The sequence below is a fragment of the Cololabis saira genome, chromosome 19 (genome assembly GCF_033807715.1).
Source record: "Cololabis saira isolate AMF1-May2022 chromosome 19, fColSai1.1, whole genome shotgun sequence".
NCBI classification, from domain to species: domain Eukaryota; kingdom Metazoa; phylum Chordata; class Actinopteri; order Beloniformes; family Belonidae; genus Cololabis; species Cololabis saira.
Window position 1 is genome coordinate 22,289,343 of NC_084605.1, and position 14,560 is coordinate 22,303,902.

Here is a 14,560-nt window from a genome sequence, read left to right on the forward strand (position 1 = left end):
AAACACGTGTTCATCATCCACTGGTCTATTATCAAAACACCATCAGTCACCTCCTCCTTTTCAGGAAGGAATTGTTCCAGATGTTGTTTCACTAGCAACTCTTGAAATGAAGATGGATGTCCACATCAGTTAGCATCACAGATTAACATAAAATGAGCCATGATAGAGAGATAATAGATACTTTATTAATCCCAAAAGACAATCAGGACAAATAGAGCCATTGATCCGCAAAAAGGTGGGTGTGTTCCACTTGGCATGCAGGTTTCTCACTCACTTTTGCATCAGCAGCTGTTGGGCTGTCAGCTCCGGTCTGTCCAGAGTCCAGGTTCGATCTGACACTATGGAGGAAGTCTCATGGGTTGTCCAGTGCTATTTACGGAGTTCCTTCACACTGTTACATCCGTTCTCTCATCCATAAAACGCTGAAGCCCCTTTAATACTTCCCACCGTCTTGTTTCCTAGTTTTTTAGTCTCTTTCAGGTCCTTCATTAGCGAGACAGTACTGAGGTGACCTGACAGTTTCCGAAATCATTTCTGACCTCAGGAATGATCCACAGATGTTACCTGCCAATTGAATCTGACAGGCACCCCGCTCAGCTGCCCATCACATGTCCACACACGTCCACGGAGCTAAGCAGATGCAGAAATACCACACGAACACACACATGCAAGCGGGAACATATCCACAGTACAAATTAGATGTCAAAACGGGGGCACAGATGATTGAAAGCAAACAGAAATCACATATTTGCAGACTTAATGCACCTTTTCTCCACGAGTCCGTCATCAGCAGAAAGAGAAGACGATTGAAAGGACTCCTCACCGCTCTCCTCGCAGGGCCCTGGTTGACCGGACGCCTGTATTTTCCATCCCGTGTCAGTAACCGAAGGCAGCCTTTTGAACGTAAACAGGCAACGCTGCCCAACCAAGATTAAATAAAAGACTCAAGCTCCTCACATTTATCCCGAGCCGTTTTCCCAGACGTAATCAGTCACTGAAAGCAAGATCAATATTTCCATTTGCGTGATGGCTCGAGTGTATGTTTAGAATTATTTGAAAGATGGAAACGTGTAGGATTTGGTGTGCGTGAGAGGACGGACACACTGCAGGGGAAAAGGGGAAAGACTGGCTACCTCACACAGCTCTCTGATGATAGTTATACAATCCTAATATAGAAAAAAAATTATTATTGATTCCTTCAGCAATTTACAGTAAATTGCATTGAAGAATTTTCTATATTTCTTCATAAATCCCCCGAAAAATAACAAAAAAACGGCTCATGGAGAATGAGGGACTCTGTGATCTATTTACTGACAAAAATTACCCCACTTTTCATCTCTTTGTATGAAAGAGATGAGGAACTGTTTCTTTCACTATGTGGCGTGGCAACTTCGCACAGGCGTGACTGCAACCAGTCTTTCCAGGTCAGTCCGGTGCGTCATCCTGGACGGATTTGGCCCCGTTCCTCATTCAACAGTTCTTGAATTTCCTTCATTTTCAATACTATCTGTGAAACACATCTAACCATAGATCAGAGGAATTCAAACGGTTCATAGATAATTTTGTAACCTTTTCTAGCCAGATGAGCATCAACTCTTCGTCTGCTTCAGAAGTCTCCTTTGTTTGCTCCATGATACACTTCTAGAAATATGTTATGAGGATCCCACATTCGTATTTATTTATATTTTTAAACCGAATGTGGTGCTGTGTTTTATGGCCAAACATAATCACTTTGGTCTCTTTTATCCAAATCTCATTGTTACAGAAGTCTTGCTGTTTATTCAGATGCAGCTTTGCAATCCTAAACCGTGCTGCCATGCTCCTTCGAGAGAGAAGAGGGCTTCTCTCAGCAACTCTTCCTGACTAACCCTTTGTTTTTGTTTGTTTTGACTCAAACTATCACGAACTCCAAAATTTAACATACTAACTTAGGACATATTTTCCCCATTTTCTTTTCTCCGTGTTCGTGTGTTTGTAATTTCTCTCAGCATTGCACGTTCTGACCTCGGGGTGAACCTTCTGGGACTCCCACTCCAGGGAAAATTGCCAATTGTACCGAATGTTTTCCACTTGTTAATAATCTTGCTCACTGCGAGAATAAAAGATGAACTTGTTTCAAAACAACTTCACAGCCCTTCCTTGCATTCTGGGGTTGCGTAAATGCACACCTCGACCTTCCAGACTGGCAAAATACCCAAACTTCTGCTTTTAAAAAGGTTCTCACGCTCATTGTTGATCAATTAAATTCAACGTATTTGATTGTAATCACGTGACTGCTACTTGCACTGACAAGACAAATACGATTTTTTAGCATATCTGATCGGTCTGACTGGCCATTCCCATGATATTATTTCAGGTGATTGGATTTGAGCTACATCCCTGCTGTCTAATCCATCTAATCCACATTGTTGCTATGGTAACCTACACACAGAACACCTGTAAGCAAACTAAAATAGAGGTTGGTTAATGTATGCACTTTTGTAAACGTTTACATGGAGCCGCTGTGCAAATTTGCTGCAAGTTACAAGAAAGTGCCAGAGATGGAGGAAACTTCTGGGTGGTTCACTTAAAAAATAAGACTAATATATCTAAGTCTAGTCAGATTGTACTATATTAAGCAAAAATAACTTTGCCAATGGGGTAAGAATATTTAAAAAAAACTAGGAAAATAGTCTAGCCACTAGACTTGACGATAAGACTAATTTTCTTGAAACAACGCTTTTTTTTTTTTAAATTACTTTTTAAGAGTGTAGTTATTGCAGCATACTTTATTTTGGACAGGTGTATGTCAATATGTCAGCATATCAGGAGCAGAGCTGTTAGATAATGAAAAGTTAAAGTGAGCAAACGGAGGAAAACCACATCTCTGCGGTAGATGTAGTTTCTATGTTTTGCATTGCAACACAAATTTCTATATGGGTTATGACACCACTCAGACTGTGAAAATCCAGTTGTAATTGGATTTGAAACCACATCTGTATGTAGTTTGCATCATGTGTTTTACTGTTCAGTCAAAAAAAAAAAAGGATCAAGATACAATCTACACAATCAAAATAAACCATCAATATGATTTAGGCTAAACGTTTTAGCACCCTAGCTCTTCATTTGGGGGCATACAGATCTGCTGTGTTGGAAAAATGACCATTGACAATACTGTGCTAATGAGCGAGGACGGTCCGGCACTCCCTGAGATTCTGCCCTAGGAGAGGTGCATGATCAATTTTTTTCCCAATTTTACAAGTAGTATTGCTATAAAGATACTCAATAAGTCCTACGCTATTGATTTACTGAAGTTGTTTTACTTTTTTTATTGTAAGACCTCAAGGAAATGTTCATTCATTCCTCGACAATGACTGTCTACAGTACTGCATGCAGCGATTTCGTTTTTAGCCTAGTGTCCTTATCTTTTAGTGTTTAGAGTTTTTAGTGTTTTCATTGTTTTTATTGCTTGCTTTGAGCCAGTGGCAACGAAATTTCGTTCCACTTGTACTTGGACTTTTGGAATGAGAATAAAGTGAACCTTGAACTTTTGATGACTTTTGAGGAATTCAAGTATCAAACCTCAGGTTCTCTGTCAAATGGCGTCAAACTGAGGGTTGATGGTGGATAGACTGCACCCTGAGATATAGTTACGACTCAGACCAACTTTTTGCACGTCATTAATGTGACCCGCATGCTACAAACCATCAACTCAAAAGCATGCTAATGTGATTCACACGTACATGAACTAAATACAAATAGGCCTAAAATTGAAACCAGCATACTAAGTGGCCACATCTGACCCAAATAGGCGAAGAGCTGAAACTCACCAAAGACCGCCAGATATGGCCCACATACAGCCATCTGGCACATAAGACTGAGGCCATTACTACAAAATCTAATCAACATGTGTATATTAAGTTTCAGCAGGAATTTTTCAGACCATTTCAAGTTTTCCCAGCAGGAAGTGATCGGAACATTGGACAAGCTGCCAGCGAAGCTCAAGACGAAGAAACAGAGACGATATCCATTCTTGTTTTCTGACCATTTAAAGATGCAAGTTAAATGGATTAAAAAAAAAACAAAATACATCTGTTGAGCAAATGCATCCCTCCCCCCCTCCGGAGAAACAAAAGGTGTCTCGCAGAGTTCAGCCAGGCGACCGGAGTTCATGTGGATTTCCTTTCAGACCTGCTTCTCCATCTCCACCAGTTTATTATGTAAATGAGGACGTCTCATTCATCACGGGACCGTTACGAGGCTGCCCAGGCGGGAATGTCATCTGGATGCAGATCAGAGAGAAGGGAGGGGATCAGTATCATGGGAACAGATGTGGTATCGTAGGTGGGAGGACATTTTCATAAGCCACTGAAAACCCAGAAATGCAAAACGTGCATACTCGCATGCGAGCCGCATAGTGACACTATCAGACTTATTTCACCTGGATCCACATGTTTGTGTGTTTTTCTGATACATATAAAGACAAGGACCTTCTCCTCAGTAGGTTCTCGCAGCAGGACTCTTCTCTCAGGGCTGTCGCATTAGGCGGACCGGGAGTGACCCGAGAGCGTGTTTGTTCGACTGTGTGCTTGTGGAAGTCCGCAGTTTGCCCGGTCCTTGGCTGTATTTTAAATGGTCTGGAGAGAGTTACGGCCACAATAGCGAGAAGCCACGCAAGCGCTCGCTCCCTGCTGCAACACATCCAGACGAAAAACCATCTCCAGCTTTTATCCATGTTCTTTGTGGTCACAGCGCTGTTTGGAGTATAGATGCCTCATCAACGAGGAATTCCACTTCCATTTTATCAATCTTTTCTGTTTTTTTTTCCAAGAGGCCAGGAGCCTGTGAAGTAGTTTGCAGATGTGACATGCCCAATGCGGTTTCAGTCTTGGTTTGGCCATTAAATATAGCAGATATTATGTAATGGGTTATGAGCAAAATTAAGGGTTTGGGAAACTTGGGGGAACAATGTAAACACCCACTCAGACCGATTAATTTGAAAGAATACTTAAGCTTTTTTGTTTTCCAACTCAGAATTTTATTTTCGGAGATTGTTTTCTTTCCCTCACTTTTCCTGGAAAAAGTAAGAATTGCGTATTTGACACCATGTTTTTGTCAGTGGGAGAAGAACATGTCATAACACTGTGGGTTACGGGTTCATATGGGTTCTTCCAGTCTACCTACAGTATCGTCGTCAGTGTTCCTGTAATCTTTAGTTTCTTCTCTTTTAAGTCAAATCCCTCTCACGTCTGCCTGATGACTGTCCATCAATCCATCCTTCCCTTTGTGAAAGTGGGACACCAGATCACGATATTGTCATTCCTTGTAATGCAAAAAAGATGGTTGTATCAAGCTTCCAGCCCACAGCAGATTAACAGCTGCCTCCAAAAGCGAGTTAATTTCCGTTGACCCACATGATAAAGTTTCCAACTTTACAGTGCAAATAAACATTTAAACATATTTAAAGCCTGGCAGTCAAAAATAAGAAATATAAAATCCATGACAACAGTATTATTCACATAATTAGAGGCGTGGCCTTATAAGTCAAACTCTATGACGACCAACCGACTGTCATCACTCGAGCTACTTTGCAGCATCTGTAGACTGCAGGAAACTTCCAAGCGGTAAATAGGTTTTAACTGCGGATAAACTGTTGCTCAGTCAGCTAGACCCCTAAATTCGACGGACCCACAGGCAATTTGGAGCCTAGAGCGGTTGCTAGGTGACCATCTGAGCGTAGGTCCCTGCTTAGCTCTGCTGGTAGTCTCATTTCAGCGTTTTGTTTTTTTTTTTATCCATGGGGAGCAAGAGTGCATTTAACCATAACTGTCTACTCAGAAAAAAGGTTCCTGTCTGCCAGAAACTACAGAAAGGAGAAAACTGCTCATAACCATGATGCTTGGTTTGTCCTCAGATTAATATTCCTAGCCGAAACCTTGACCTTGAGGAGGGGCTTTGGGATCCACAGATGTATGGCAGTTGCAGTGATCATGGACTTTTCAAATGACATCCATGTGATTGTGCTGCATGGTTCATACACATTGTGGACTCAATGATAAAACGATGTAGTTTAAATAACATGGGGGTGCGAGCCCCACTAGAGCTTTCTGCCTCTGTCAAGCAGCTGTCATGAGTCAAGAACAGATTCACCATGTATGCCTGTCAATCAAACCATCAGCATCCTAAAGTGTCGCTTGTATCTCGTCGAGACCATTGGCTTTGTTTTAATTTTTTTTTTTACCTTTTACCCATTACACATATTAATGGTTGATACCCTGCTGGTAAAAACCTAGGCATATATATGTGCATTGTTACTATATTTAATATATCCACTGCTAAACCAGGAAGCAAGAACACACAGAGGCACACGTCGAGGACTGGAAATCTGCAACAAAAACCACAAACGAAACATGAAACCGACACGGAGCCGACCAAAACACGAGCAGCAATCGACCCAAATCTCGAGATCTGATCACAGTCTGAGCTAAGCTACCGCGACTAACTAACCCCAAAAACTACAGAGCAAGCATGCAGGTGAACAAGCCTGTATGTGTGTGTGTGCGTGTATGTATATGTCTGTGTGTGTGTGTATGTGTGTATATGTCTGTGTGACTGTGTGTGTGTGTGTGTGTGTGTGTATGTATGTGTGGCTATGTGTGTGTGTGTGTATATATATCTGTGTGGCTATGTGTATGTGTGGCTATGTGTGTGTATGTATGCATGTATGAATATATGTATATGTACGTGAGTGTGTGTGTGTATATATCTATGTGGCTATGTGTATGTATGTGTGTGGGTATGCGTGTGTGTGCGTGTGTGTGTGTGTGTGTGTGTGTGTGTATGTATATGTCTGTGTGACTGTGTGTGTGTGTGTGTGTGTGTATGTGTTTGTGTTTGTATGTTCCGTGTGTATATGTATATGTATGTGTGTGTGTGTGTGTGTGTGTGAGCGTGTATATGTATGTGTGGCTATGTGTGTGTGTGTGTGTATATATATATATCTGTGTGGCTATGTGTATGTGTGGCTATGTGTGTGTATGTATGCATGTATGAATATATGTATATGTGTGTGTACGTGAGTGTGTGTGTGTGTATATATCTATGTGGCTATGTGTATGTATGTGTGTGGGTATGCGTGTGCGTGTGTGTGTGTGTGTGTGTGTGTGTGTGTGTGTCTGTGTGTGTGTGTGTAATAATCCTATCAAAGCTCCACCTGAAGTGTATCTATAGTGGGGGAGTGGGAGGGGCAACCCCACCACCCACGAGACCAGAAGTACAAGTGGAACGACCAGAGGATCTTTAAGCAATGATGTGTTAAATCTCCAATATTTAGAGGATGATACGCTCTCCCTCTTCCCCAGAGTGAAAGTAACTTTGTTTTAATTTTTAACGCCAACAACCTGCTTAATCGCTGCTGTGATTATTCTTGTTGACATGATGTCCCAATGAATCAAATTTAGTTTTCTTGTGATATCAATCATCCCATCACTCTGATTTCCTTCATTTTTGACAACACACAACGAGGTGTTTGCTGCTCACCTTGTCGATGCTTTAACCTCTCCTCGGCGTGGCCCTTCGACACAATTTGGACGAGAATGAGTCATAACGCACCACATGCTGACAATAATCTCAGCATCTGTCACACACAGTCTCTCAACACCGTCTCCATCACTAAGATCTAGTTTATCTGGTTGTAATTTTACTGACAGTGTGTGGAGCGACTTTTCAAAGGAATGCTGCTTTGAGGGTGATTTGCCTGATAAGAAATGCTTTATGGGGCCTGCACGCGAGACTATGGTACATTAACTTCTCTACAATTAAAACAACTTACACAATCAGACATTACAAATGCCTCCAGGCCACATGTGCGTACTTATGTAAAGGTTATATATAGCTGAATGCTGCCAAATAAACTTTGGATTGTTTTCTTGATTATTTTTTCAACTTTATGGCCCGTTCCACGTGTCGTTTCTCCATATCCGTTTGCTCACTTGCTGTTCTTTTGTTTAGAGCTCGGCAGACCTGGCTTTGAAGCTCGGTCGCGGTCACGCCGTCGAGTTTTATTTCCCTCCGAAACACTGAATGCGCTGAATCTTGTCCCAAGTCGTGACAGGACCAAACAAACAAATACCAGTCCACAACAGGCAAACGGATGGAGACATCACACATTTAATACACAGAAAATCAGTGTTGGCATTTTTAATTTCTTTTTTAATTTTACCTTTATTTAACCAGGAATGTCCCATTGAGATTAAAAACCTCTTTTTCAAGGGAGTCCTGCCCAAGAGGCAGCAAAAAGTTACAGTAAATACATGGACATAGGCCAAAAAGCAAAAGAAAATCCCATCAGCTGTAACTTTTGTCCCATGATGCATTTCAGCTCGTTGCTGGAGTCATAAATAACAGATGGCTGGAGCCCAGTGACATTTGCCCATCAGGATTCTTCTTCGTTTTTTCTTGAGAACATTTCAATTCCTGCAGTTTACACATGTCCACAAATGTCAACAAATTTGACATTTGTGGAAATGTCAAGGGCTCTGATGATGAGATGTGCACTTGACTTTCTGTGGCTGCAGACGCTGCCTGCCACAGCACCGGTTCGGTCGCATCTGCTTGTTTTATTATCCTTAATCTTAACAAATAAAACTCTGGGTTAAAATGACAGTGGCCGAGCGCACACCAGAGCTGTGTCTCGGCTTAAGCCCGGGTCCCTCCGGGACCGAAGCACTGGTGGCTGAACTGCTTCAGCCTCTCCTCCTGCTGGTTCAGCTTCGTAAACTGTGCTTGTTCATCCGTGTAAGATATGGCCTTGGACTGTTTCCTTTAATCGTTTCCTAATGTCTGCAGGGTCACAAAGTCAGCCGTAGTTAGTCCTGACATTGAGTAGTAGCTTTTTTTCCTGAAGGTACAGCAGATTTTTGGGGGTCAAATGTCCAACAAACATATATATATATATATATATATATATATATATATATATATATATATACATATATATATACATATATATATATATATATATATATATATATATATATATATACATATACATATATATATACATATATATATATATATATATATATATATATATATATATACATACATATATATATATATATATATATATATATATATATATATATATATATATATACATATATACATATACATATATATATATATATATATATATATATATATATATATATATATATATATATATAAATAAAGCGGCCCTTTGCCAAACTGCATCTGCTTATCAGATTGTTGTGTCTCGATTCTGATCTCAACAGGTCATTTGAATAGTGGCTAGTTAAAAAAAAGCATAAACGGTCAAAGTCTCAGTTTGTAAAGGGACACCTGTAATCTCAGGCCCCTTTTGGTCAAATACTTCACAATACACCTGTAATTTTTACTCTGTTAATGTTGTCTGTAGCCAGCATCAACCTCTTTGGGCTTGGAGGCATCTAGGATCACTCAGTGGAAGCGTTTTTAGTAAACAGAATAACCTACTAATAAAAACGATTTAATGATCACTGTGTGCTCTTGAACGAAGAGGAAATGTACCACCCAGACTGATACCAGCAACATAGGAAAGCCGGGCTCTGCGATGGTAAACGAGTGCCCTCGGCTAGGATCATTTACACTTCTGTATTGCAGCATTAATGCAGAAAAAAGTACACTGAGATTGGAAGAGCAACATATGATGCCTTCAGGGCACAATCTTTTCCAGGAAAGTCCATGCATTTTTCATCACGACGGTATAAAAACCACATTCTGCACACATTACACAGGCATGGCTGAGACAAGGGGCACAAATACTGGACTGGCCTGCAGGAGACAGGAAACAGCTCTGGTTCACACTCTCTTTAAAGCAGTAGAAAGTCAAATCACTGGGATATATTTTCCATATTGTCAAAACAGCAGTTTCCCAACCACAAAGCATCAGTGATGACTACTTTCGCCAGTACCGGCCGTGATTCCCGATTTAACGCGACGAGATGAGCAGCAGGCGGCGTGTAATTACCCTGCTATTTTGTGTAATAAGCTTATGGACTTCTCGCCATGCATGACGCAAAACTGTGACACCACGAAGATGAGCACCGGAGAGCGAAACAGGGAAATGGAGAGATGGACTGAAGGTATGGAAGACATTAATGATTGAGTCTGCTTTTCTGCTTTCATCTAACTAGGCTAACATGATGGACTAGTTGCACTGCTCCCCCCTCAGCCCCCATCGCTCTCTGTGCCTCCCTCCGCACCGAACTACCGGGGCTGGCAGCCCATAATAAATCTGTGGGAAGAGCAGGTGAGAGGGAGACGGAGCGCATGTGGGCACCCTGTTGCACTAATAAAATTCTGATAGGTCTTCCAACGTTCCCCACTCCTCTGTTTTTCAGCTCATCATCATCATCATCCAGTGGAAATAAGACTCGAAGACTGAGGTGAAAGATTTCAGACGCTGTGCAAAATATAAATAAACACAGAATCTCAGAAACCCCTTTTTTTTTTTTATTCCCAACAGAGCGTAAACAACACCACAGATGCTGAACGCTTTATGGAGAATACTTATCAAATAGTTTGAATGTGATGGCAGCAACAGCTTTGAAAAGGTTGCGTTTGTTTATGCACAAAAAAAATGCCAAATTGTTTGGAAATGTTGATGTTTTACTGCGTGAAAAATAAAAATAAAAGATGCAAAAACGTCCACATTGATGAACAAATGGTTCACTGCTTATGTTTTCCCCTCTTGGCATTGTGTTAACAAACACATGGTCCTACTGGCTGGACTTTGACCAGGACATGCCAAAACCTCGATCGTGTCATTTTTCTGGCTGTAAGACCCTGAGAAAAACTCCGGCACTCAAAAAAGTTCAGCGTTTCCTCGGTGGCCTCGATGACCGTAAACTGCCCCTGCTGCAAAACAATCCCAAATCATTACCCTCCCCCCACCATGCTTGATGACGGATGTGTTTCTGCTAAAATGCTGTTTGTATTTTTTTGTAAAATAACTCCACTTTGGTCTCATCTGTCGGTAAGACACTGTTCCAGGAGTCTTGTGGTTTGTCAAGATGAGACAAGAGGCTTTCTCCCGACAAGCCTTCCAAACACACTCATTCAGTCTCTTTCTAATTCTATTGTCATGGATTTGAGTGTTTATCACGCTCTCTGAGTCCTGTAGGGCCTGAGATGTAGCTCCAAATTGTTTTTATATTTCTCAGAGCTTTGTGAGGTCTGACCTTGGGGTAAACCTGAAGGGACATCCACTCCTGGGAAGGCTGGCAGCTGTCTTGAATGCATATAAATATTCTTACTCACTGCAGAATGTTGAACTTTTTTTTCAGAAATTGTTTTGTTAACCCTTTTCAGGTTGGTATGAAGCAAAAACTGCTTCTCTGAGAACATTTATGATGTCTTTCCCCCTTGGCATTGTGTTACCATAAATATTTGATTTTTAAAGCACTTTAAAACAACCACAGCTGAAAAAAAAGTGCTAACTGAATAATAAGAACTATGAGCGACTATAAGTAACATAAAACAGGTTAAAACCTCAGACATGTATAAAAACATGATGTAAGAAGCTCAGACAGGTCAGGTGGGGCAGGATCGCCTAAACATTAATAAATAAACCAAGAATTTTACAGTGAATGCCATACATGCAACCAGTGAAGGCCGGTACAGGGGTGATGTGCGTTTGCAGCGGCGTTCTGAACCAGCTGCAGACGCGAGAGCGAAGAGCGACTTACTCCGACATAAAGTCCATCACAGCAACCCAAACGGCACAAAATGAACGCATGGATTGCTGTTTCAAAACGCTGCCTGGAAAGAAACCATTTCACTTTTACCAAATGCCTTAAATTATGAAAACAGGAATGAGCAACAGCCCAAATTTGGCCGTCCAGTCCTTGTTAAAGTTAAAACCCAGATAAGAAATAGTCGGTTTGAAATATGTTGTCAGGGGTCCCAAATCAACAGGTCCAAACACCATGAGCTGTTTTCTTACTATTGAAAATGAAAAAGTTCACACACACACGAATGCTTCAGACCAAAACTATCTTCTTTCATGGAGGCGCTGATGATAAGCAGCACCTGGCTGCAACTTACCTTCTTAAATCCTAAGGAAGTAATGAGGGGGTACTTAGTATTGCCCATTATTGTTTACTCTTTTCAGCATTTTTACTGAACTAATAGCGCCTTGAAGAAAAGAAAAACCTGCTGTTGTACTGTATGTCTTAGGTTAAATTTGCCTAAAACTAAGACCCGCTGTGATCAGCTGACTTTCATTATGTTCCACGCAGTGGCGTCACCAGGGGGTGGCCAAGGGTGGCCACGGCCCCCCCTACAAATTTGCTGGCCTCCCCACTGGCCACCCCTACGGAAGAGTATTAGGGCCAGGCAGGAGAAAAATAAAAATAATATTTTAGAGGAGGAAGATTTTTTTTTCATTATGCACTTCGAGAAAAAAGTCGAAATGTCGAGAAAAAAGTCAAAATGTAGATATTAATGTTGAAGTAGAATTTCGAGAAAAAAGATGAAATGTATTTCAACTTTATTCTCGAAATTTCAACTTTATTCACAAAATTGTATTTCAACATTAATCTCAACATTTCGACTTTTTTCTCGACATTTCGACTTTTTTCTCGAAGTGCACAATAAAAAAGAATCTTCCCCTCTCAAATATTTTTTCTCTTGCATGGCCCTAATACTCTTCCGTAATAAACCCAAGTATATCAGTAGGCGTTTTTTTTAAGTATTTCTGAGCCCTTATACTACAACAGTATAATACAATCCTGTAATGACGGCTTTTAGTTTTGGTGTCCACCCCAAGAATTTAAGTGGCCCCATCTGGCCCCCCCTATGAAACATTTTTGGAGGCGCCCCTGGTTCCACGGTCACACAAAAACAGCATTTATTCAACGTGACTTTAATCACATCTGGTGTTTCTGGTGTAGACTGAAGCCGTGACTCCACTACCTCACCGACCCCCCCACCCACCCCTGCGATGGCCCAACAGACGCCGCCTTGACGCGCTCAGCTACTCTTGACTACTTTTGACATGCTGCTGCATCCTAGTGCGTACCACGACCCAACTCTCCAGCCCACGCATCCGCCACGCTCCTGGCGCCGGCTGACACGTCAAACAGGAGAAAACGAAAAGGGGGAAGATCCGATGGAGATAACAGGATGACAGGCCCAAATAGGCTGAAACATTGCTCCGATGTAGTTCACAGATGTTTTTCATCATGTTTCACATCTCGATCACTGACAGCTTAACGATAAAAAAAAACTCCAGCCCAAATATTGCTACAGTCATTAAATTTACAATAAATAAGATATAAAGACAGTAAATCATGACGTGAAGGCCTGAAACCACAAGCAACTGCTATGATGTCATCAAATAAAACGAGTGAAGGTGAACTTTGACCTGAATGCGGCCCTGCAGGGAACCCTCTTTGGAGATGATGCAGCAGGACTTACTTGAGGAACATCATGATGTACGACTCTCCTGCGACTCCTCTCCTCCCTTTTACTGGATTGTTCTTACCTGGGTTGATGAGCAGGAGCAACGATTTTCTTGGGGTGTTTCTGTGCTCATCAGTCAGGCACCGGCGCTGGAATTCCTGCTTTTGACACAGAACCGATGACTCACGTCATCCATAATTCCAAAAAACCAAATCTGTACAAGTAACACAAAAAAAGAAACAACAACAAAAAAAGAGTTTTTCATTAAGATGAAACTTCAAATCTTAAAAGTTTTGGAAACCAAGTTGCTTATACCAGTTTTAACAGAAACTGATTGGAAGGAAATGTGAAGCCGCGTGTGGTTTTTGAGTTTTGTGAGTAAAAGCATCCGTGTTTTCAAGCCCCCCCCCCCTCCATTCCTCCTCTCTCCGAGTTAGTGTGCCACTTTTCTCAGCCCCCTGTGGCCTCATTATCACACAGACCGAGACGCTGCAGCCCTATCTGAGGGAAGACGCAACGCAACACACAACCTGAGACAGCCTCGCTTGACTCACACCTGCTTTGATCCACAACACAGCCCTGTGTGTGTGTGTGTGTGTGTTTGTGTGAGAGAGAAAAGAGAGACGTGACTAAGTCCGTCCAAAAACCTCGACACAATCGTTTAAGTAATAAAGTGATCAGACGATAAATAGCTTGCATTAACAGCTGTATTATAACACTTATAGACACCTGCCTCCAATAAAAAAAAAATCAGTCTGAAAAACAGTTTGTTCCAAATATTTGGACCTCGCAAATAACACACAACAACCCTCAAAAGGCTCAAAATGTTCGCTGTTTTAAATCTGAAAAGCCGCTCCAGCTCGTAAAGCTTTTCTGGAATCTGAATCGAAATCAACAGCTAACATGCCCAGTTACTGACATTAGTTTTGCAAATAGGAAAACATTTACATAAAGATGAAAACTGTATTTTACCCCTCTTTCCCGCCGTTCTCCCATATTAGTATTTTCCCCTAAATTTCCTGTTTTATAATATAATAATTTTTAAAAAGCATTCTAGTGCCTCTCCAAACTGAATTGCTGCTAACCTCGCGAGAACTGCCACCTGCTGTAGCCT